This window comes from Haemaphysalis longicornis, unplaced genomic scaffold (genome assembly GCF_048455015.1).
Source record: "Haemaphysalis longicornis isolate Haplotype H1 unplaced genomic scaffold, Haemaphysalis longicornis Haplotype H1 scaffold_2, whole genome shotgun sequence".
Taxonomy (NCBI): domain Eukaryota; kingdom Metazoa; phylum Arthropoda; class Arachnida; order Ixodida; family Ixodidae; genus Haemaphysalis; species Haemaphysalis longicornis.
Window position 1 is genome coordinate 70511302 of NW_027526295.1, and position 25117 is coordinate 70536418.

Sequence of the window (25117 nt, forward strand, 5' to 3'; positions counted from 1 at the left end):
GAGTTGGGGTCGGGTGCAGTCCAGTGAACAGAATGGCCGCAGAAAGGTCAATGTTCCCTTTGGGCTTTCTTCCCACAAAGGGCTGGCTCGACCACTTCCTCCTGTGCCCAGGGTTATGGCGGCAGCTGGTAGTCGCTGTGATGCAGGTCCCAAAGTAGCTCAATGAAACGTCACAAATGCCAGCACACACGGCGCAGATACGCAGCAGCAGAAGGAGACAACTTTCGAAGACAATGTACTTCATGTCTGGTCGAGGGACGTCTTCGACAATGTCGATGCTCCTGCAAATAGCATCACCTTGTTGTGAGCTAAAATAGTGTTATCACAATAATAATTCGATATAACAAGACATATTACCCTTGGAAAGTGTCATCCAGTGTCAGTGTAGTTTCCTCTTGATAGCTGCTGCCTGTGTCGTCTGGAGCACTCTGCATTTGCGACTCATCCCCAGATAGTTGGGATAGGAGCACAGGAGGAGGCGTATATTGTTCTGAAGCCTCTTCAGATTGCCCCCTGTAGCTGCTTCCTCTTTGACATCTGCGTACGGGCGAAACTTCTGGAGATGGCAGTACTGGTAGATCTGGTGGGGCATCTCCCAACAGCAGTCGCTTCCGCTTGACAGGCGTTGATGAAAGGAGCAGGTCCTCCATGCACACTTGCACCGACTTGGACTGAACATCCTTTAAGTACGTGTTCACCTGGCTACCTGTATGGAAGGGTCACAGCAGCAAATTAATATGTTTTTCCAAACTGAGAAATGAAAAAAAAAGCAGCTTTGTCATACAATTCAAAGGAACAGAGAATTCTGTTGTGCAAGGCAGAGTGGTTTAAGTAGAACTACGGCTGTCTCGTATAGTACTGGAAAATGCAAGCTATGGCAAGGACAGGATAGCCCAATGACACCGTCTGAATAGTAACAGCAAAAATGTCGGGCCAGTTTTTTTAAAAAAGCATGTAAAAACGCTGAAAGTTTGCAATCGCAAATGCACCCCAGTAATAGTTTCATTAGCATAAATTTCATGCAAGAGAACACAGCAAGGTTTACACAGTTTTGATTAAAATGCTGGAGGTCTGAGAACAACTTGTAGCAGTATACGCCTTGAGTGCGGCCTGTAAGGGCGCCACTGAAATCCCCCTAGCGGCCCGTTTCGAAAGCAGCCGCGGGAGTCCGCGTCCCGCTCCCCGCTGTCGCCGCTGCTTTTGCGGCACGTGCGCATGACCGAGATTTACCGTTTGCGGGCGTTTGAAATCCATGTTTATGTGGAGCAGTCACTCTGTTCGCAAATGGGGTGTGTTTACGAGTGTAAATGTTTCTGTCGCAATCTTAGTGTGGTATATTCGGTATGTATAAGCGCCAGGTGTGTGTCACAGGCCAGCGTCGCGGAACCGACGTATGATGGAGCCGAGTGTAGTTACACTGTCCTGAATCAAGCAGTGTCTCCGCAACCACTGGTTCCTCAGATGTTCATGCTACGGATATACACTATGATGTAAATCAGTTTTGTGCGCTTAGATAATCAGCGGACCACTAATACCTGGCAGCACGCCAGTTATGTTTGCCAATATTATACCTCAGATATTGATCACCACCATTTACAAGCCAGTGTGTGTTAATTTCGGGCATTTACAAGCCAGTCTGTGTTAATTTCGGGAATATTCAACAAAAGTGCGATGGACAATGCATAATTATACTCGGGGATCTCAGCACACGACAGAGTCGTCTTGTCGTGAGGTGAGCGCCTGCAAACATTCATCTGCTACATATATCCTCTGCGAGCAGATCGGAGACGGGCTTAGAATATAATCCGAGTCCTGCGGCTAAATGCTTCTTCGAAATATCGTCATACGACACAGAGAGCCTGCAGAATAAAGCAAAAACTGAAATCAGAGGGCCTTATCACATGCCACACTCTTCCAACGACACCTTTCATTGCTTGTTGCATATACTGCCTACCTTGTGTACTTCCAAAAATGCGTCCGCCGTACGATCAGCTGTTCTTCAAAGTCGAAAAACAAAGGGAAAGTGAACGCGAGATTGGTATGTGTGATTACTAAAACATTCATTGCTTGATTCCGCTCCGCATTTGTACACAGCATCCCCCTCCCCTACCCCCCACCTATGTCTCGCAAAATAGCAGTGCATTTCGCATATAGTTGGTCTGGGGAACCCAACCTGGATCAAGTTTCGACGAACGTCTTTAGCATGTCAGAAGCTGCACTGTTTTTTTTTTTTTTCATTTCTGTTAAAGCTATCATGTTTCTTCCGCACTTGCACACCATGTATTTTTCCGTGGTTTCATTAACTTGCCTTGGTCAAATATTTAACGACGCACACACAGGCTAGGAATATACTTAACATTTTTGCATGGTTTATATTCTTATAAAAGACATAAGTTATTGCCCGGGATTGGGTAATCACATCTCCGAAACATTTTTTTCTGCGACGTATATATTCGAAACGAAGCCGCATTCGTTGTCCACACTGCAAAATGAAGCCAACCTCTCACTGTTCCAGTATCAGGTCTAAACGAGGTGACAGTAGAATTCATTTGTGCCTGACACATTTGGAGGTGACAGGGGTGATATGTTGCTGCCGTCGCCGACGCCCGAAAGACGAGCGGCGACGAAGCACGCAGAACCGCGTCCCTGGGAAGCTCTTGCAGGCGATCGAGTACTCTACGAAGATGCAGCTGCTTTTTAAGTGACCTAAACGTACTTTTTGCTTAATGACGTCACCATAACAAGTTTTTTTAGGGTGCGGAAAGGCGAAAAGAAGCAAAATAGAACCAAAGCACTGCACGAGAATGTGGTAGTGCAGCACCTTGGTCATGCTGATACTTTTCGGTGTTTGGGGCAAGTTCACCCGTGCAATGAAAATAATTCTAAAAAAGCACAAAATTTTCATAAAGTGACCCTTGGAAGTGTGAAGTTGCTGTCACTGACCAAGGCAAAATAGAATGTTTGATGCTTCGGAACCCATATGGGTTTCTTGTTGAGGACTTAGTCAGCGACTAGGTACAATTTTACACTCCCAGTTATGTCCCTGGACCAGACCTAATTTTGTCAAACACTTGTCTACATCAAGTCACCTCGTAAGGTTATCTTTTTGCAGGCCATGTTTGTCCTCAAAGACAACAAATTCAGCTATACTGTTTTCTTAAAAAGTGTAGCTCTGTTTTAAAAATGCACCCAAAATTGCGAAAAAAAGACTCTGCATTGTGAAAGCTATGTTTCTCTATAAACAGTTCATTACTTCAATCTAATGGGGATCCAAAAGGTTGAAGAGGCACAAAGTTATGCTAAAGTGGACAGGTAGAAGTTTAGAATGCCCACACTATTCGTTCCGTGTCCAAACACACTGAGTGAGCAATAGTGGGTGCAAATTTCTGGTTATAGTAAGGTCAGGTATGTATGGCATCAAAAGGACTGGTGCAGAACATGTAAACAAGAACGACCTAGTCCTTGTGGAATGACAAAGATAGGGTGCTGAAATAGCAGTATATAGCCTAGAATGTACGGTGCAGAAAATGCAGCAGTGCACTTGCTTATGCACTATAAGTGTGTGATCTTACCTATGTTCCTCACATCTGGGCAAGCTTGCACTGCAACGCTATGAGTGGAGACAGTAGCTCCCTTTTCCGACACTGGCAAGACATCTCGTTCAGGTTGTACTGGTTCTCGCTCCTGCTCCTGAAGGATGAAAAGGTGACCAAAAATTTATTAGATTGCGTCAACAATATCATTGGCTGAAAGACATTAGTTGACGTATTGTAATACAAAAGATTCTGCATTTTTTGGGTGTGCATGTACGTTATAGTAGCTGCTATGTGCTGCTTGAAAATTCATGTCTCTCAGTACTCCGTCAAGCCATGAGCACAGCAGCTTTTTTTCCCGCCTCCTCAGCCATTGTACTTGACTAGAATAAAGAACTTCAACTTTCCTTCTGTGTGACGTTTGTAGCCTGTGCTTAGCTAAATTTGTGAAAAATCAACTGACGAAAAATTTATGTTACTGAAAGTAATGTACTTATTGACCACATTTTATCAGCCAGTTCGAACATAACCGAGCGCATGGACTGTCAACTATAGCTCTGTTTTTCGACGTTTCAAAAGCTTACGACTGCGTCCTGAGACCACCAACAGTAGACAGACTACATGCAATAGGGGTGCAAGGAAACCTACTTCACTTCATTCACGGTTTTCTCACAGACCAGTACATGCAAGTACGGTTGGGGAGTGTGCTCAGCAAAAAAAGTGTCTCAATGGCGTTACCCCACGTAGTGTTTTGTCCCTTATTCTTATCAATGCAGCCATGGCTGGACTACCTGGAGCACTAAAAGAAGTTTTACAACGAGCTCATGTATCTGTGTACGCTGATGATGTTTGCACCTGGTTGTCTGGATATCAACATAAACAACTCGCAGTGATGGCTCAAGGAAGCGTTCACACCATGCAGAAATATCTGTCTTCTGTCAGACTGACGCTTTCGGTTGAGAAGTCCTGCTTTGTTCTTTTCCCTAGGATGTGGCGGCGGTCCACCCGTGTTACTTTAAAATTGGGCAGCCTGTGTATCTGTCAAGCCACTCACGTGTGGTTCCTTGGTGTCACCCTGGACAGCAGACTGTACTATTGGTAACGGGCAGTGGACATGACTATTTTGGCTCTGCTTCCTTGTGCGAGCATTTTGAGGAGGATTGCTGGAGCTAAGTGGGGGAATCACCTGGGGTCAATGATTAAGCTGCACTCAGGACTGATTTTGAGTTGTATTCCTTACACGTTGCCTCTGATCTCCCCTTCAGAATCCCAGTATGAGCACCTCGAAGTGTTTCACAGGAAAGGGCTGAGGACAGCAGTTGGAGTTCCTCAGGGAGCGGCGAATGCGTTGTGTTGCCCAGAGCATGATGCCGAACGGATGGCAATACTCTCAGCAGTTTGAAAGTTGGCAGCCCCACACAACACTCTGGACCACATAGTCTATCCAAGGGGACATTTAGTCTATCCAAGGGGACATTGGATGCTTTGCAGAGACATGTCGCGCTTTCTACTAAGCTTCCTTCAGGAGATGGAACCGGCAGACTTGTTGTGAAAGGACTCTAACATTGACTAATTAAGGTGAAAGATGAGGTGAAAGATGAGGTGAAAGAGTTTGAGGTGAAAGATGAAAAACAACTACAGTTGAACACGGATATATCGAACACGGATATATCGAATTATTGTCTATATCGAACAGTGCAAACATCCCCTTGAAAATCCCATGCAAAAGTATAGGGCTGTTGTGCGCGTGTATCGAACTCCTGATCACGGGCAAATTCGATATATCAAATTCCGCGCTGAAGGCTCCCCTGAAAGTTTGCGTCCTCTGGTGGTGTGGAGTTGATGATAATTTTGACTCATCGCAGGCGCTGCCTGGCTTGGTGAGACAGAGGCGGCGTCTGCGGCATTATGTCGCTTCGATGGCCTTCAACAGCTGTTTTCACGCTAGCACGAGGGGCAGCTCCATGATAGCTAGAACGCGGATAGTGGTTGGGGCGAAAGGACATAAAGGAGCAAAAGAAATTGACCGGAGGCACTCTTTTTCTGTGACTGAGCTGTTTGGTGGCTCGTGCAGGGGAACCGATGCGGCGTTGTGTGTTTGTTTTGTACAAGGCATTTATTTCAGAGCAACGAAGGCGGGAATTCGTCGGGTGCAGGCTGCTGAAAAGATGTTGGTTGAAAAGTCGTTCGGAATTCCTCGCAGTAGTTTTGAGGGCGATGCACCCATCAACGTTAACGTAAAGGCAAATGCAGCACAACCCACCCCGGGTATTCGAGAGCGTGTCGGGTGCAAAGCGACTTCGTTGCACGCCTCCAGATGGGGGAGGTGTTCGGTTTGGATACTGAAGATAACGGCATGCAGTGCCTGACAACGTTCCCAACCGCCTACTGCAGCCGAGGTTACGTCAGCGTTATTCGCCTCTGTTGTGGCACAGTGTACAGCATTGATTTTCTCATTTGTGTGTGTTTGTACTCTTGAAGACAATTTGGCGGACTCTACGATGCAGAAGAAAAAACAAGCGAAGCTCAAAGACATTTCAATGATAATTAAAGTGCGGTGGTCATCATGCTGCGGTTCGAATTTTCCGTGCTTTGACGGTAAATTACCGTTTACCACGACTTCAGAAAACTCTCAGTGATGTGCGGAGTTGTCAGATAATCTTCAGATAGGCCTATTTTATATATCGAATTATCGATATATCAAATTCTTTCACGATCCCCTTGGAGTTCGATATATCCGTGTTTGACTGTAGCCCCACAAGATGCTTTAGTCGAGCAGAGCTTTCCCCGAGCTACACCGAAGCCATACCTGTGGAACATTTTCGCTGTCGCCACTTTGCCAGGATTCTTGCTCACAGCCTGTGCTGGTGAAAACGTGTGTACTGGTGCTGCTGGCCGCTTGTGAAAGAGTGTGCCCAATGCTGGCAACCTGCAAGATGTACACTGTTAGAAGTGAAAGAATTTGAACACGCACTTGGGCTTTACAATTTGTAGCAACTCCAAAGAAATTTCGTTCCCCCACAACAAATCAAGGGGACCTTATTGCAGGCATTAAAATTATTTTTGTGTCAAGATATCTTATTTGTTCTGCTGTCATGCACACCAAAATTGTACTGTGTTAGAAATTCGATAATTTCAGTTAACATCTTCCAATTCACTACACGCATTCATTCAGAATATACTTAGGCCGTAGGAGTAAAAGGCTTTTCCATTTTCTCGTTTCGCCTTATAGTAATGCAGCAATTGTGTCAGACACCACACTAAAAACTACTCCCCATTTTTATGCAAGGAATCAAAGTTAGACTGGTGGTGCGCGCCATGAGCTTGAGTGTGTGCTGCCTAGCTGGACGCTGTTTGCATGGTTACTTGACGCAGTTTAGTTACACTGATAGGTGTTATTAGAAGCTTTATTTCAAGTTGTTTGCCACCTATAAAAGTTTAAATTGAGCTAGGTTGGGCAAATACGTACTGTTATCTGAGTATAATTATTAGACGCTGCCTGCTTCTTTCTCATTCTCCAAAAGCAGACGCGAAAAGAAACTGGACAGGATACTTCGGTACGTGTGCCCAAGCGCCGCCGCAATACCTGCATGCTCTTTCACAATGTATGAGTTAGCCGCGGACGTACTGTGCTTAATAATTCGTTGCACTGTAGTCAAGACAGTGCAATGAGAGAGGCGGCTTGTACGATCGCGATTTCACGTGCCTTACCGCTTTTTGCGCGCAACTGTGCAGATCGCTAAATAAAGAGAATAACTACGTGTAACATTGCTGTTGCTAAATTAAACTGACACCAAGGACATGCGTCACACCTTCGTATATTTTACTAAGTTATGGGCGCTCCTGTGCACTTCAAAGCGTTGGCTTTCTTCTATTTTAGTAGCTTCCTCGCTCCCAACCACGACTCCGAAAGCGCGGCAATTCTGGCTGATCCAAAAACTGCTTCCACATCTTTCCATGCAAGCGAAACATACACCCTGTTTATTCTAGCTACACCACTAGGCGAGCAAGAAGCATCTTCCAATTAGGGAATAACTAATAGCACACGACGACTCACCTGATCATCTGGCTGTCGCGGAGGTCGCACAATCTCTGCTGGAAAGACGCTGGGCACCGCATCCTTGTTCAACCTAATCTTTTGCCGAAATTTAAACTCGCTTCTGAGCTTCGGATCATAGAAGAAGTCCTTCGGGAGGAAGTGGTCCGAACAAACTTGGAGGACGCTGGTCTTCGTGTGAGAAATGCGCAAGCGGAGTGCGTTCAGCCACTGCGTCCGCCGCGGCTCGTCCTTTGGCACACGATGGTACGACACTTTCTCACTAGAAGCGGTGCTAAGACATTTACCTAGCCCATTTACGCAGCCAAGAACATGACAATAACGCTTCATGACGATTCCGAAAGTATGGCTGACGCAGAGATAACGTCGGGAGCAATGACCTTGTTGCGAAGAGCAGAAACCGAAACTAGTTTGAAATGAACCCCTAAACTGCTATCCGACACATATGCTTGTCGGCAATAGCACAAAAGCTTTTTCCAAATAAGAAAAATAACATTTATACACATGCAAGCGCGTGTGCGTGAACTTTAAAATCCCAGACATCGTCCAATCACGGTGCAGGCGCCTCCTGACGTTTCATTTAGTTGGTGCGGCCGCCGCGGACCGCGCATGGTAGTTTTTCTTCTTTCGGGCTTTATAAAATAATTACCGACTTATCGCCCGAATAAACGATGAAAAGTGTGTTTATTTGAGCCAGTCTACGCATTGCAAGCAAAAACAGAAACTTGACAAATTCACTTCAGTGTCCCTTTAATGGCGCAAGGTCAACAAGGGCAAAGAGTGCCAAAGACAGTTATTCGATGATGACACAGATGTACAGTTAAATGCTAAATTATCTCAGTAAAAGAAAAGTGAAGCGACTTAAAATCCATGAAGTAGGTTGGTGTATATAGGGCCAGGATGACCATGCATGACATGAATGAAAGAATAGCACATGCCGAGGAGCTCGTGACGGGTGATGATACAGCTTTCCGAACCTTGCGCTCCTGGGAGCTGCTGTTTTGTTCAAACATCTCTCATTCCATCCCGCATGTTCACTCCACCGGAGAGCGGTTAGAAGAAATAACGCGTTCATCTCCGTTCAAGAAACGGTTTACGGCCCTCCTAGCTCCGATAATGTAAGTTCTAAACATCGTTGTTCATTTGCGGGAAGTTGAAGAAGTTTATGCGGAGCTGGAGGCATTACTTTCTTGTTGGCACACTGTCCCATTCGGTGAAGGTATATACGGTAGCACCATCGTCGTAAATTTTTGTTTCATTCACGTCTCTTTCATTAGCTAGAATTTCGTTCATTTACAACCTCTTAAGCTAGGTCCATAAAAAAAAACGGGTACTGGCTATTTCTTACGTATACAGAAAGAAAAATATGTTTGAAGCACATGTGAAACGCGTCATGATAACAGGCTTTACCACAAGCTTGGAAGCATATACGTCGATTGTGAGCAGAAGCTTATGACACTTGACTAGCACGCCAGCATCTGTTGCTCGACAAATTTGATTCCTACATAAAATGTACGCTTCTGTCTTTTTGACAGAGTTGATTTCCTCAGTTGGACGCAACTGACGAACTGCACCATTAGTTCACGTACCGTGGCATTGAATCACACGCTACGTGCTTGCACCTTCCTAAGTGTATTCCTTAAGCCTGCCGGTAGTTTCTGAAAAGGAGAATACTGTCTATAATTACCGATTCTACATACTGTCTTCGGAAAGTGTTCAAGGCATTTCCAAGACCGTCTTTATCTTTTGAACTAAGAAGTCCGTAACGAAGCATGTAAGTGAGTAGCGAGAAAGGATGGGTAAATGATTGTACGAAACGGTTACGTGGCTCAGGTCGACATCGCAAGAATTTGGGCGAGTGCAAATGTCTCCGGCTCCCATTTTGTGCAATTAAGCTAACTGCATGAAGGATCCGCTTGCAGCTAACTCTTGTTACATTTCAGCCCAACCCAATACATGGAAGCGGGTTGCTCAAGCGAGCAGTCACGTACGGCCAGCAAGATATACGGCCACGTGCCTCCAGAACCCTCGCACCATGTATGCGCATCCAACGTTAATGAGAGAAACAAAAATGGCCGCCTGTGTGCTTGCTTCGTAGCACATGCCGGACTGCAGCCATGTAGCCTCTCCCCTATTTCGTACTCCCACAACTCTCGCTCTTCCCCTACGTTTCCCCTTCTGCCTCTGCTACTCCTGACTCCACCATAGCTTCCCCCTCCCCGTACCCCTTTTACCGATGCGCGATTTTACCTTTGCGGGTACCAGCCCGATACTTCCTTAACGCAGCCAACGCCACCTGCTATCTTCACTTCGAACATTCGTGCCTAGGTTTTAACCAATTGCTAAAAGTTTTCCGCTGTTCGGCCTCACTAACCTAACAGGTAGAACCACGGGGTTTTGTAACTAACGGCCTTGGTTCGAGCCCCAGCAGAGGAGAAATTTCTGCAAGGAACATCATTTTTTTATTATAAAATGTTCTATTGGCAACGCAGGATATACTGCTCCAGCTCAAAGAAGAAGCAATGAGACCCGCAACTCGTAACTCCCCGACGGCTATATTGGCACTGGATTTAAAGGGCGCTTTCGATAATGTAAAACACACGGCCATCCTGGAGAAGCTGAACACCCTGGACTGCGGAGTCAAGACCTACCAGTATGTCAAGTCTTTCCTCACAAATCGGAAAGCCACACTCAAAGTAGGGGACCACACCACGGACCCCTTTCCAATAGGAGGACGTGGAACTCCCCAGGGGGCTGTACTATCTCCCCTCCTCTTTAACATTGCTCTCATAGGACTCCCTGCACTACTTAATTTTATTCAGGGTATAAATCATCGTCTCTACGCGGACGACATTACCATCTGGTCCACCACGGGTTCAGTGGGAGCAATGGAGGAGCGCCTACAGGAAGCAGCGGACGTAGTAAATGGCTACGCAAGGTCATGCGGGCTGAGCTGCGCCCCTCAAAAATGCGAACTATTGCTCGTGTCTCCAACTAAACAGAAAGCTTCAGGGACACCCACCATCGCCATACACATAGATCGGCACATTATCACCCCTGCTCAAAGCATCAAGATACTGGGCGTCACCTTTCAGGCGGACAAGAAAAATATCATAACAATCAACAAGCTCAAGACCATGACCGAGCAAGTCACACACATGCTCAAGCGCATAACAACTAAGGCAAGGGGCATGGGTGAATCCGATACACTACGACTCGTGCAGGCGTTCGTCATCTCGCGGATCACTTACGCAATACCCTATGCTCTGCTCTCAACAACGGAATTGAAGAAACTGGACACCATTATACGAAAAGCCTACAAGCAGGCTCTGAGCCTACCAGTCAGCACCTCGACAGACAAACTGCTTCGTCTCGGACTCAACAATACAGCTGATGAACTCATAGAGGCACATCTATCCAATCAGAGGGCAAGATTAGGCACTACAGAAACCGGCAGATCCATACTTTCGAGACTTGGACTATCGATTCCGCTTCAACACCCAACACCCCAAGTCACAGACATCCCGCATGATATCAGGCGCCACATTACAGTACCTGTGCTACCGCGAAACATGCACCCAGTGCATCACGCCGACCGCAGAGAAGCAAGAGCCCGTGCTATCTCAAAGTGTATGGAAGCCATCCTGCCGTGGCGTACACGGACGCGGCCCTCTATCCCGGAAGGCGGGCCTCAGTAGCAACAGTTATTATAGGCCAAGAGCACCGCACCAGCGTATCACTGGACCGAGCCAACCCTCTACTCGCCGAGGAAGCGGCCATTGCCTTAGCGCTTACCCAAACTCAGGTTGAGACCGTAATTACTGACTCTCAACAGGCTTGTCGCAACTTTTCCAGCGGGAGAATACACAAAATTGCACTTAAAATACTTCAACAGAAGCCACTAAGAAGACCCGCCAAGATAATCTGGGCGCCTGCGCACATTGGACTCTCAGGAAACGAGATTACCCATCTCACAGCTCGAGAATTGACCGGCCGAGCACCTGAAGAAGAAGATCTGCGTCCGCTTCCTCTAGTCTCGTTTCATGAGATTACAACGCACTATCGGCTCCAAAGACAAACGTACGCCCCACCGCACAAACAACTACCCAAGGGTCACGATAGAATACTTCGTGCCCTGCAAACTAATACTTACCCCCACCCTAGCAGAAACCACCACATAGCCCCCACCCTGTATCCCCGTTTGTGCCACTTCTGCGGGGAGTTTGGAACACTTTTTCACATGGTCGGCGGCTGTACACAAAGCCCACTTGACCCGCCCAATCCCTTCCACACCTATGAGCTTTGGGAGAGCGCCTTGGCCAGCTCTTCCCTCGACGTCCAGCGCAAGTTGGTGGAGAGGGCAGGAGACACGGCCCGTGCCAATGGACTCCTGGAATGAGGAGGCCACCCTAAGGACTCTTTAATAAGAAACAATAAACATGTTTAGTCTCTCTCTCTCTCTCTCTCTCAATTGTAGGCCTTACTTTCGTAGGTAAGGCTGCTCTGCTGTATTTTAGGTCTCTTTACAGGAGAGGCATTGCATACCAACAAGTTTAATTCAACTTCCGCATCGCACCAGAAGTGCCTGATTTGTACTCATTCGGAGCGATAGATAGATAGATAGAAACTTTATTGTTCATGGGATGGTGGGGCGAATCAGCCGCCTCGGTCCAGGCAGCCGCTGAGGGCCCTGATGATGTGGGCCGCAAGTTCCCGTTGCTGTTGGAGACTCGCCGCAACAGCCAGCCACTCTCCGGTGTAATTGTGTGGTTGGGTTGGGTTGTAGGGGCACTCCCACAGAATGTGGTCCTGGGTAGGGGGAATAAGGCAGTGGGGACAGAGTGGGACAGGGGTGTCTGGCGTGCGTTGGAACAGATGGAGCCGAGTGGGTGTGTGCAGTGTATATGTTTGCGCCTGCCGGATGACTACTTGCTCGCGACGGGTAAGCCCGGAATGGAGGGGAGGGAACGTGCGGCGTATGGTTAGAATGTCTGCTAAGTTGGGGAGCGGAGGGGGAGGACAAGAATTTGTGTCGCGAGCGTCGACAGGGGCCCGGAGGAGAGCTTCGCGGGCAAGCTGATGAGCGCGTTCGTTCCCTGCAACGCCTGCGTGACCAGGGATCCAGTGCACGTGAAAACGCCCTTTAACGTTGTTGAAGAGGGACAGTGAGGAGGGGAACGCAAGACCTTGAGCCAGGTGGTAGCATGCTGACTTCGAATCGGTGTAGATGTTGGTCGTGCGGACGGGGGATGTGTTGTCAGCAGCGGCAAAAGCGACAGCGAGAAGTTCGGCTTCTTCTGGGGAGGTGCAGCGTCGAGTGATGGAGTAATGAGTACCCTCTGAAGTGATGAAGGCGACCGCACCGAGGCTATCTTCAAATGCCGCATCTGTGAATACGTGGCGGCTGTCAGTATCACGGTTTACTTTCTTGGCGTAGTATGCGGCACGAATAAGACGGCGTTTGGGATTGCGTTCCTTGTCCATGTGGCGGGGAATAGGTGCTACGGTAATATGTTGGAGTATTTTGCTGTCTAGAGGAGTTGTTTGAGGTCGGGGAGGACGGGACGAGTATCCTAATGTGCGTAAGATATGAAGGCCTGTTGCAGTTTCGGAGAGGCGTTGACGTTGGTGGCTGCGGTGGATGTCAATTATGTCAGTAACCGTCGGGAGAACACCAAGTTGCGCAAGTCGGGTGGTGCTAGTGGTAATAGGAAGACCCAGAGAAATTTTTGTCGCTTTGCGGATTAGAGCGTCAAGCTTCCCTTCCAAGGTGCGCGATAGGACGACGTACGGCGCTTGATAGCGAATGCGGGAGAGGATAAGAGCATCACGGAGTTGAAGAAGGTCCTGTTCTTTGAGTCCCCTGGAGCGTGTAGTGACACGGCGCATCATGTTAAGAATGGGTTCGGCCTGACGGAGAATGTGCTGCACAGCCAAACCTCCTCCTCCGTCAGATTGCATGTGAAGGCCAAGAACTTTCAAAGTTTTTTGTGGGTAGATGGTGTTGTCATGGTGATGAAGGACAACTTGAGGTGGTTTCCAATTACGGGAGTGCACAAGCAGCAATGAAGTTTTCTCAGCCGAGCAAGCTAGACCGATAGTGTGAGCTGCTTGATCAACGGCTCTGAGGGCGTCTTGAAGGGTGTCTTGAATGAATCCCGGACTGCCGCGTTTGATCCAGATAGTAATGTCGTCGGCATACAGAGAATACTGAATTTCGGGGAAAGATTGTAGAGCACGGTGGATACGGCGCATGGCGAGGTTAAATAATGTAGGAGAGAGGACCGCACCCTGAGGAATGCCTCTCTGAGGGTGAGGTACCGCGTCAAGCTTGTGGTCGCCAATTTGTATCGTCAGGGTGCGAGATTGAAGAAAGTCACGGACGTAACTGTACATGTTCGAGCCGCAATTTGTCTCTGCTAGTTCTGACAGCATAGCGTCGTGATCCACATAGTCAAATGCCTTCATTAGGTCTATAGCGAGGATGGCTTTCAGCTGGGCTGAGCTGGGAGACTGAAGGATGTCCTCGTATATGCGAAGCAGTGTGTCTTGAGTAGATAGCTGTGAGCGATATCCAATCATAGAGTGAGGGAGTGCTTGGGTATCCTCTAGATGTTGCTGAAGGCGATTTAGGGCCATACGCTCCATAACTTTGCCAACGTGAGAGGTCAGTGTTATTGGACGGAGATTAGGGAGATCTAGAGGTTTACCGGGCTTCGGGATGAAGATCATGTGGCCCTTCTTCCATAAGTTGCAGAGTGGTATTTGTCCTGTCCAAACAAGGTTGATGGCATGTAAGAGATGGTGTTGGTCAGCATCTGACATATTCCGAAGTAGGGCGGTAGTTACAGAGTCGGGACCAGGAGATTTGCTGCCTCTACACATACGGAGGGCGATGCGAAGCTCAGCCAGGGTGAATTCCTCATCAAGTTCGGGGTTTGGAGAGCCATTTCGGAGCGAAATTTCGCTCCAAGACTCTGCTCCAATGTACCTCCCCCTCACTCTCTACTCCTCTTTCTCTCCCTGCATTACCCTACTTTCTGGCTCATCCTCCTTCTTCAGCCCTCTCTCACACGTACCTTACTTCCTCCCTAATCTCCCCCTCCGCTCTGATGATCCATCTCCAGTCCCTTTCTCTATCCTTCCTTTTGCGTCGCGCGTCCATTCTCCCGTTCCTGCCTCTCTTATTCCTCTTCATCTAAACCTATTCCTCCTCATACCCTTTCTCTCTCGCCATTAGGCCACTACATTTCGTTACTCCCTCCTCCCTCTCGGCTTATCATCCCTTCCTTCTAGTCCATCCCTCCTCTTCCCTTCAGTCCTCCCCTTATATGCTCTTCCTCCATCACCATGTATTCTCCTTCCTCGTCTCTTTGACCCCCAACCCCCCTCTAATATTTCTTGCTTCTCATTTCCGTCCTTCCACCTCCACGCACAATTTTTTTTTCTTTTTTATACTCTCAACCCATAACCAGCTTTGCGTATTGCGCATGCGCAGTGCGGACGATGCAAGGGAATAGCGAACGCTAACACTTTTCTTAGGCTGAAAACGCTTTACTAAAACTGTTTACAGTAAAGCTCGTTAATTAGAACTCGGTTAATTCGAACTTACAGTTAATTCGAACTGACGGCCTGGTCCCGGCACAACCCTGTATATTTCAATGGGAGAAAACTTCCAATAATTCGAACGCCTCGGTGTCCAGAACGGTTAATTCGAACTCGCATACACTGCTTCCGCTCGCTACTCGCAGAAGTCGGACCAGAGTGATTACAATACACTGTGTTGAAAATGCAAACCAAACGAAATTTACTAGAGATGTATGCAACAAATCAACGTCGAGGCTAGATGTTGCAGCACGTTATTTCTCAGCAGATGGGAATTCCAACGCTGCGACAGAGCTCTTCAGCCAGTTCGAAGAGATGCTCATGGAGCCGTGACAGAAGAAACGCAAGCAAATGCATATTACCGATTACTTTTAATTTTGATCGCCTCGACCCTGCCTGCAAACTTGCTTTCGGGCATAGACAGGGTAATTTATTTTGACAGTACGTCTCACTGCTCACATAAATGGAATGTCAGTGCCTCTTCTGCGCGTATAACTGACTGATCCATTGTTTCGTTCCCTGTTCAACCTCGACGAACATTATTTTAAAAAATCACCTGCCACAAACGTGTAGTAGTGTCTAATTGGCTATAAAAAGTCCACAGGGTGGCTTCTTTGTGCTCTGCCCGCGCAGTGTAGCGCGAGGTCCATTCATTCTAGCGCCCTCACGCCAATTCGAACTCTGCTTAATTCGAACAATGTATGGTTTCCTTCGAGTTCGAATTAACGAGATTTTACTGTAATATCTGCTTCGCAGCCACGCCGTCTGCCAATTTTCTTTCGCGCTATTCCTCCGCACGAAACAACGGTTACCTTGCCTGTTCTGGTTTAACGGGAAAACCGTGCAGCGTTATTCACAAAACCTCTCGAATTCTCTGTTTGTAGCTCGTATGCGGAAAGGCTGATGCACACCAGGGGGCGGGGGTTTCACGGGTGTACGATGGCCCGACGTTAGGCACGACCACGTATCTTACTCCGTGGGCACAACCGACGTCTTGCTTTCAGGTCTAACGTTGTCAACCAGCTCCGGCAGGCCAAGCAGCAAACGTGCGCCAAGATAACTGATGATCCTTAGTAATAACAGCATCTTCCAGGGCACAGAACTAATGATCACAGGTGCGCTCTATGCACCACATCGCGATGTAAATGGAATCACGAACCGGCTGCCGGCTGAAATTTTAGGGAGACGGGGACGCTCGTCGTCTAACAGTGGGGCGCAGATTTAGAGACGTGTGCGCAGTTTCACCATATTGGGTTGCACCATTTCACCTATAAGCACCATCGACCTCCTGTCAGCAACCGAAATGGGTATGCCCATTTTCTGCGATGTTACGCAATACTGGTCACCCCGCCCACCGATTCTGCTGCTGTCTGAGCAGCCATCAGGCTTACGATCAGGTGTGGCTCTCCGGTCAACTACCTGACTCTTGGCTTCGGGCGGATATTGTTCCCATTCCAAAGCCCGGGAAACCACCACATGTACTTCGGAACTTACGCCCCATCGCCCTGACATCGACGCTGTGCAAGTTGTTCGAGTGAATGCTTGCAACACGGCTTCAGTGGTGGCTTGATACCTTTCAATGGTATCACCCGGCGCAAGTTGGATTCAGGCCCTATCTCGGTACTGAGGATGGGTTGGAATACCTCTCATCTATGGTTTTAGTTGGAGGCCGATCCCGCCGTGTGAGATCTTTGCTCGCCATGGACATATGCAAGGCGTATGACAACGTTAGTCACGCTGCCATCCTACAAGTTCTACATGGCCTCCACCTTCCAGACAAAGTCTGCGATTTCGTCCGATACTTCCTTCAACACCGTTCTTTTTCCATCCGCGTCAACGGAGCAAGTTTCGGTCACTTTACACCACTCCGAGGCGTACCACAAGGGTCTGTTTTGTCTCCGCTTCTTTTCAACATCGTCATGTTGCCGCTAGCTTGGCACCTTGCTTCAATCCGAGATCTATATTTCCTCATGTACGCGGATGACATTACGGTGTGGTCAGTGCATCCAGACCTGTCACGACAAGCCGAGTGCCTCCAGCAAGCACTAACAGACTGCCAGAGATGGTGCGAGTATGCGGGCCTCTCTCTCTCGCAAGAGAAAACTGCTTTACTTCCTGTGGCCAACGCTTGGGGCCGCCGCCTCCTTGCAGTGTCTCCCGTTTCACTGCAACTGAATGGGAACGACATACCCGTGGTTGACCGTCTTCGGGTCCTAGGACTAGAAATATCGGCATCAGGGTCAGCAGCTCAGTGGCTCCGATCTGCTCGGCAGAAAGCCGGACAGATGCTCCACCTCGTTCGCCGCATCGCTCAGAAGTCTGGCGGGGCCTGCTGGACTGTTGCCCGTCTCCTAGTGCGCGCCGTACTACAGCCACGGCTTGTGTATCAGGCCCAGTTCCAGCACATGACGCAAGCGGACTGGGCTCGGCTTGAGGCCATCAACAGGGCCGCCATGCGCACCATTACTGGCCTCCCTCGCATAACACCAATCCCGCCGCTACTAGCCGAAGTCCAGCTAAACACTCTAGATGAGATCATCCATCAGCGTCGTTCCGCTCGCCTGCTAAAGCGTGGATATGTACCGGAGGCAGCGGCTCTCGCTGCGTATATGGGCCACGTTCCTGATACGATGCCAGCCTTTTCTGCGGCTAGACCGCCCTGGCTCTACCATCAGGTGACGGACAACAAGCCTCTGGCAAGGCTACATGTCCGAACCTCTGGCCTTCATCAACCTCCGGATGCAGCCCTCCTTCATGTCCGTCACTGGGCGCCTGCGACGCGGACACGAGTCATACAGGCTTTCGTGGACGCCGGGACACACGACTGCCTCGTAACCACAGCCTTGGCTTGTCCCTCTCACCCAACCTTAAACCAGTGCTGCGCCTACGAGACCCTCCGACCTCTCCCAAGCCTGTTGGCAGAACTTACTGCAATTCGGGATGGTCTCCAAGCGCTCTCATTGACAGTAACTACCGGTGTGAAACTGAAAATTTACACGGACTCAACGACGGCGATACGTGATCTACGTCGCGTTGCGGGTAGCACCAGCATGTCGGCACGTATTCACGCGATCCTGGACACATACCCATGCCCTGTGCGCGTATTGTGGGTTCGCCGGGACATGCTTCCTGCCCACATAGCGGCGGATCGCGCCTGTCGCCGTATAGACCTACAAAGACCGCTGCCACTTCTTCCGGTGTCCACCCTAGAAGAACTGCTGGTGGAAAAGGAGAACCTCCGCCGCGCCACGCGTGCTTTACTTCCACCGCGTGGAACCGACCTCCCCAGTGGGCTCGCTCGCTGGGAGGAGGTCCTGCTGCGGAGGCTTCGAGTTGGGGTGGCATTATCCCCAGCAGTGACCCACGCTCGGCCTGCCCGCTATCACGCACCGTTTGCGGACACCTGTCCCTTTTGTACGGTCCCTGCGTCTGAAGCCGACACGAGCCACCTTCTATGGACCTGCCCTGCCCTTCAAACCTCTCGCCTGCAACACCTCCGGGGCACAGGGCTCCATCCTGGGAGACCCCCTGATCTACAGCGGTGGATATGGGGCCCTCAGTACCGGTCTCTGTTGACGTTTCTGCGTGAAACCAATGTAATGTTGTATATATGACTGTTATGCCGTAAGGCAAACTCTCGCAAAAAAAAAATGTGCCGGCTCTGGCCCACCTGACCTCGACGAATGACGCGCAATCGGCATCAGTAGACCTGATTCGGTTTACGGTCGAGGGCTCGATGGAAAGACGGACAACGAAATTTTTTTGGGGAAAACGGGAACTCGGCTAGCACTAGACAGACGTCGCCGGAAATGTTTTCGAGGGGCCTTCGTCCTGCACTGGGATAAACCAGGTAGATGATGATGATGCTGAGGAGGAGGAGAACGAGGTGGAGGAGGTGGAGCAGGAGGAGGAGACCTGATTGACCATTCCTGACAACCGGCCCTCCACCGCAACAAGCGTGGTTACTATATAGGGTGCCTCACAACAGTTACCACCAACAGGACCATCGCGAGGACCGCGGTTCTTGTGATCGTGAATGCTAGGCGATGGGTTCGCATCCCAGCCCTATCTACGGTATTAGGATCGGACTCGTTGTCGGTGGGATCTTGCGGGCCGCAGTTGGCCTTGCCCACGGAAGGGGCGTACAGGTCATGGCCGTGCTTTCGCCCGATTGCCAGGCGCTGTCTGCACCGGGAGAGTCTCTGTTGGCTGCGCGGTGATCAGTTTCTAAGCTCGCCAACCGGTTGGAGAGGAGGCTGCTCACCGCACCAGTGGTGACATCATAGCTGACAGTTCACTTCCTGGGACAGGCAGCGCTGGTCTGGCGCCAGACCGGGCTTTCGGGAGCACGGAAGAAAAAGGAAAAAAAATGGGAAGCAATTCCTCGCAGGACCCACTTTTTTGCTTTCGCAGAGAAACTTTCAAAGCAGCCTAGAAGATACGTCTCACAAGGTTTAAGTGGCATCAACATGAAGCGTGTGTTTCTGTTTTTTGCCTCACTAAACAAGACTTTAAAGCGTCCTAATCCGGAGAATGAAGGGGAAAACGAAGTGGTAATCTAATCTGTGAAAGCATATTTTCGTTTTGTGATGATTGATTATACCTTGAGGAAAAAATAAAGCACTACCGAAGACGATATGGTGCTGGGCTTGAAAGCGACACTTGCATGGTGTAGGATGCTGTAGTATAGTTTAGGGTGCTGTGGTAGCGTGGGCGGATAGTTTCAACGCCTGGTTCATGTCGATATCCCTCTTCAGAGAATTTCAGGGGTACGTGTGCGTGGGGGGCGCAGTGAATTCTCATTTAGGGACCCTTGTACAGCGCCCAGGTGATTTGAAGCTTTCAGATATAAAATAGAAGGAACTAGAGCGCGCACCTTCAAGTTTTCATGCAATGCCAGTGCATACACACACAGTTGAATTGAGGAGCAGATGTTTCTTTTTAGTGGATGCGGCAGCGGCTGCTCAAGCGGGTCTCATCAGGACCGAAGGAACGCTATTCGGCGACCACTCACTGCGATGGCACCTCTCGTTCAACTAGCTTTATTCAGGCAGCTTCGGCTTGTACCTATCTACAAGCAGAATATCGCACCGCAAATGCCATACACTTTCATACTAACGTATAATAGAGGGAAATCAATGCAGCTAGCGACGTTCCTCGCCTGCTTGGCTTACCTAGCCATACGGCTTCTTTTTTGTCTCGAAGCCAAAATCAACAAAAAAGGGTAACATTGTTTTGTTGTTCATCGTGATTGAAGCTTCCAAATAATCCCTGATAAAATTGTCTTTTTGGATCTTCAACTTTATAATACCAAAACATATATGACAAATCTTTTATAGTAATATTTTCGCTTTTTTTGCAACCTGACAATACTTCTCAGCCTGTTCTTGGACCATGCCAATGACAAGTGGAACGTGCCTGCCCGGTACATGACGGAACGCTCGCTGAAGCGCAGCTCCTGTAGAAATTTGCGCCAGATTTCCCTCTAGCATGTATTAGTATGAAACTCTATGGCAAATGCGCCCTGTCACAGCGTTTACCGAGAACGTTTCAGCCGCATTCTATTGGTGCGCAGTATAAACTGTCTGTGCGAAACGTTTTTTCCAGGGATTTTTGACGTGTTGTGAAGCAGCGCCATGTAGTGGTTCGCGTTTGGCAGAGCCAATATTATCATTGAAACTTTATCAAAATGTCGCTGTTGGGATATTTTGGCTTACAGGTCAGCGCTGTTAGAACGGGATCTAGTCCGCGAGAAATCAGTAAATTTTTTTTACTTGTCACCAATCTTTTTTTATTTAAAATATTTTGCCTAGATTACAGCGAAAGATGTTTTTGTTAATAACGGTGCCTTGATACTTTACGACGGGTTAAGCTACGCATACAGAAAACACATCGCTGCACTGCCGTTGTGCACACAGTTTAGGAAAGAGCATTTTGGAACGGCTTTAGCAGACATCAATTAATCCCCCTCCTCCACCCCTGTTCCATGCAATTAACGCAATAATGAGTGATACCCCTCATCGAATGACAATCAACCCAATCAAAGAATGGGCAAACGTAGGATTCATGCTTTAGGAATTATTAGACGGCTTCAAAATTCTATAACAAGACAATTGGTCGACGTAACTTAAAAAAATGTCTTCATCGTTATCCTCACCACTATAGGGACGATCAGCATCATCTTCTTTAGTGCTTGAGCTGATCAAGTAATTTTATGAAGTATTTCCAGGCTGGTCATAAAGTAATCCGTGAAACTCTCGTAAATGACGTTCGCCCAAGACATCCACCTTTCAAAGGTTCGCACAATCGAAAAAGAGAAAATTCGAGGAGTTTTTTTTTTTGCTCCGTATTGTTGCCACGCGGCATATAAGGGCAGGTTTAAAGGTGGCAAGAGAGAAGAAAGGAAGAAATAGAGAAAGAAGGGGAATACGAAAATCACAGATAGTCAGGAAACCGATAACTGTGGTCGAGTCTACAGGTAGGCATACAGTCCAGTTAAATGCATGCAGTATCTGTCTGCTTGCACCCATCGGTTGAAGTCGTGCGGTTTATCCCACCGGAGACCACCACCTCTCAGCGCGTCGCTCCGAGGTGTCCTTGTTAACGGTTATCGATCGATTGATTGATTGATTGATTGATTGATTGATTGATTGATTGATTGATTGATTGATTGATTGATTGATTGATTGATTGATTGATTGAGTGATTGATTTATTTATTGTAGCGTTTAAGGCACCGACGCTACACAGGCGATGAGGCGCGCCGCGGTGGAGGGCTCCGGATTACTTTTCACCGCCTGGGGATCTTTAAAGGAGCCATTAAGACAAAATACAAGTTGGGTTTATTAGAAAGACTGCTCAGTCCCGATAACAATGATACCAATATCATCGCAATCTTCGAACAAATAACGGAGATATTAAAGAAAACGTTTGAAGCAGTCGCGACACCCTAGCCAATTTCCCGCAACTTTTCTATGACGTCACGGAACTTTGTTTGTGCGATTGGCGGCCGCCTTACTGACCTGTCGCGGCGACACATGAGTGGACGTCTGTAATGGGGCCTCTAGTTCCATTTGACCGCATCACTTGAATGCAAACGTGCAGTTAACGCACTGAAAATTACTAGTTTTATTGTTGGCCCGTATGACGTCATTCTTGCTCATAACGCGTCACTGTGGCGCAAAATTTGAACGTTTTTGAATACTTCTTGCTTTTTTTTTCGTTAAAAAAACGTCTTTTGTGGCTGTGATGGAGCTGAGTGACCTACTGAATCCTAGTTTTTTCAAATTAAACGAAGTTGTATTTTCTCTTCATGGCTCCTTTAACGTGTGCCGAAATCTCGTACACACGGGCATTTTGGCTTTTCGTCTCCACCAGAAAAGCGGCCGCCGCGGCAGGAAATTGAAGGCGCGTCGTCCTGCTCAGTAGCACAACGCATTTGGCACTCAGCCACCGCAGCGGTTGTGTCCTTGTTCCCGTGCACATCATCAGCTTCAGTCGCTGAAGCAGGACACTTGGGACAAGCTCCTTGGTCTGTGTGAGGGCCATCTTAGCACGAAGCCTCCTGAGAGAAACTTCCTCGATCCTAGAAAGATTAGAGGAGAGCTGGGCCAACCCCGTTCTTTACATGTAGCCGATAACGGGTGGCATATGTGACATTACTAGTTATCCACGCCACGAATCCATGCACGCACCTCGTAATTAGTGAGAAGCCATTGATTCCCAAGTTCAATGTTTCACGAGGAAATGAAAAAAAAAATGGGCCTGCCTGCATTCGTACTGCTTTTTTCCTTGCGCGAGCACTCGCCCCGGTGAGGTCAATCCCCAGATGGGAATAACGGCCAATTCACACGACGTCGACAAAGAGAAGGCGAGGAGTCGTAGTCGGGCTAGCAGCTGCGGTGAGCGAGGTGATAGCATAAAGGACCTTCGAAACCGACATTGCTGGCGGCGGCAGCTATTCCAAAGCGTCGACGAACTGCTCGTGGAACCGAGCTTGCGCAAGCACTTTTAGTCGCTCCTGCTTTGGGAGGAAAAGGTAGGCTCGGTGCAGTATACCTGTACACATCGCGCTCAGAATCAGCCGTGGTTTTTCCGCCGTGATACCTGTCGTCCTTACTGTGTTGTCAATCGCGTTGCCGAGGTTTTGTGTACTGGAGGTTGGGCAATGGCAGCCACGCTAACGTCTGTCTGCGAGGCACTCGTGGTCCTTGTAGGGCGCACCAGGCTGCCATGCAGCTCTCCTCTTGCCGAAGTTAGTGGCACTCAGCTCTGCGATGATTTTATCGCGTGCGTGCTAAATTACGTAACGAAGGCATTGCTGTAGCAATGAAAGCCGCGTGTGTCTTTCTCGTTGATGGCCGCATGCGTTTCAGGGAGTCGTGCCGGGCGTCTGCATGGGTGCCACCATTTTCTGAGCGGAAGTCGGCCGTGGTGGAGAAACGGTAGTAGCCCATTGCGAGTTGCGCGCGCAATGTGTGTGTCACTGCTTTTCGGGAAACTTCTGGTGTCGAATCAAAGGAGTGAGGGAAGCGTGACAGAGAAGGTCGTGAAGCGAGAGACTTTCTTCATTGACCGTAGGTCTCTTGTTGTCTTGATGAGCGTCTGTAATACCTCCGTCACAGAGGCAAACAGAAAAGTCACTTTCTTCTGTGAACGTGAAAGACCAGTGAATCTGAATGAAATACCCATCGCACACTAAGCCAGAGAACGTACATGTATTTATTTTTCTCGCCTTTTGCAAATAATCGATACTATGGCGTTGTTATTACCGTATTATGGCGCGTATAGCCCGCACCAAAAATGCGAAAAATGCGAAAATTTCAGTGGCAAAGTAGCGTGCATGTAATACGCGGGTTCCTTTCTTTAGTGCAGCTTCACGGCAATGCGGGTTGTGCCGTGAAGCTGCGCTACGCTTTGTGCCGTGAAGATGAAATTGTGTACAACAGTGAGTACTGCGGCTCAAGTGATAACTGTAGCGAGTGAAGTGATACTGAGTGAATTGCGACTTTCGCCCGGCAATCAGTGTATTCTACTTGCTAAACATACGCTTTTTCTTTCTACATAGTATGTGATGTGTTGCTTGAGCAGCCTTTATGTGCGGGAAATACGCGAGGAAATTTTCTTTTCTGGCGGGCTGAAAGAGGGGGTGCGGATCATATGCAGGGGCGGGTTATACGCGCGAAAATAGGGTACCCATTAAAACTTGGAGGGACGAGAGTTTTATCTTAGCGGGAAAGCACACGGCAGCCCGTTTTGTTTCCGCAGAAACCCGTGTGTTGGGAGCAGATGCGAACTCCACAACCTCAGCATCATTACTGTGAACTAGTCATGAGAAACAAAATAAATTCGCCCTAAGGCTATAGTCGACTAAGCGTCCAATGCTCATATAATTGTTTTTGCGAAAGGTTTGATAAAACAAGAGTTACAGCTGTTTTCTGCTGCGCATTCGCGATAAAGTTGGCTTTGCCGCAGGGCACTCTTGCACACAAAGGATACAAACGCACGGAATGGAACCGTAGCCGATGTCCGACCACAACTGGGATCCCTGCATAATGTTATTTAAGTAGCATCAATGAAAGAAAGTGTTTTTAACGCATTCGGTGTGTAGGCCGAGCTCAAGCCCAGGGCGCGGGCTCCTCGCGTGAAGAAAATGAACGTACTGGCCGCTTTGAAACATTATAGCGACCCACGAGGATCCCCACAGGCAGGAAGAATCGAGGGAAAGAAGGCTGTCTGATGGCGCCTTTTAATGAAGGGGAGGGCGAGTGCGTTTCTATTGAGGGACCAAAAATATCTTCAGGGAACGTAGCAATATGCAGTTTCGCTGTAGAAGTGTTTCGGAACAACGTAGCGTAACTAAATAAAAACTTTTAGAGTATCGGCACTCTTTTCTCTCATTGTTATGTGCTGCCGGGATTTCC

General features: G+C 48.5%; 1 protein-coding gene and 1 long non-coding RNA gene across 4 annotated transcripts in view; one reads left to right on the top strand and one right to left on the bottom strand.

Moving 5' to 3' along the window:
• Window positions 1-25117, top strand: part of LOC144168984 (monocarboxylate transporter 14-like) — a 195763-nt gene that overhangs the window by 80379 nt on the left and 90267 nt on the right. The window lies entirely within an intron of this gene.
• On the bottom strand, window positions 376-8313 carry LOC144168982 (uncharacterized). Its single transcript, XR_013322320.1, has 3 exons — window positions 6343-8313; window positions 3573-3690; window positions 376-706 (listed from the first exon to the last, which is right to left on the bottom strand). It is a non-coding gene; the product is annotated as an uncharacterized LOC144168982 (long non-coding RNA).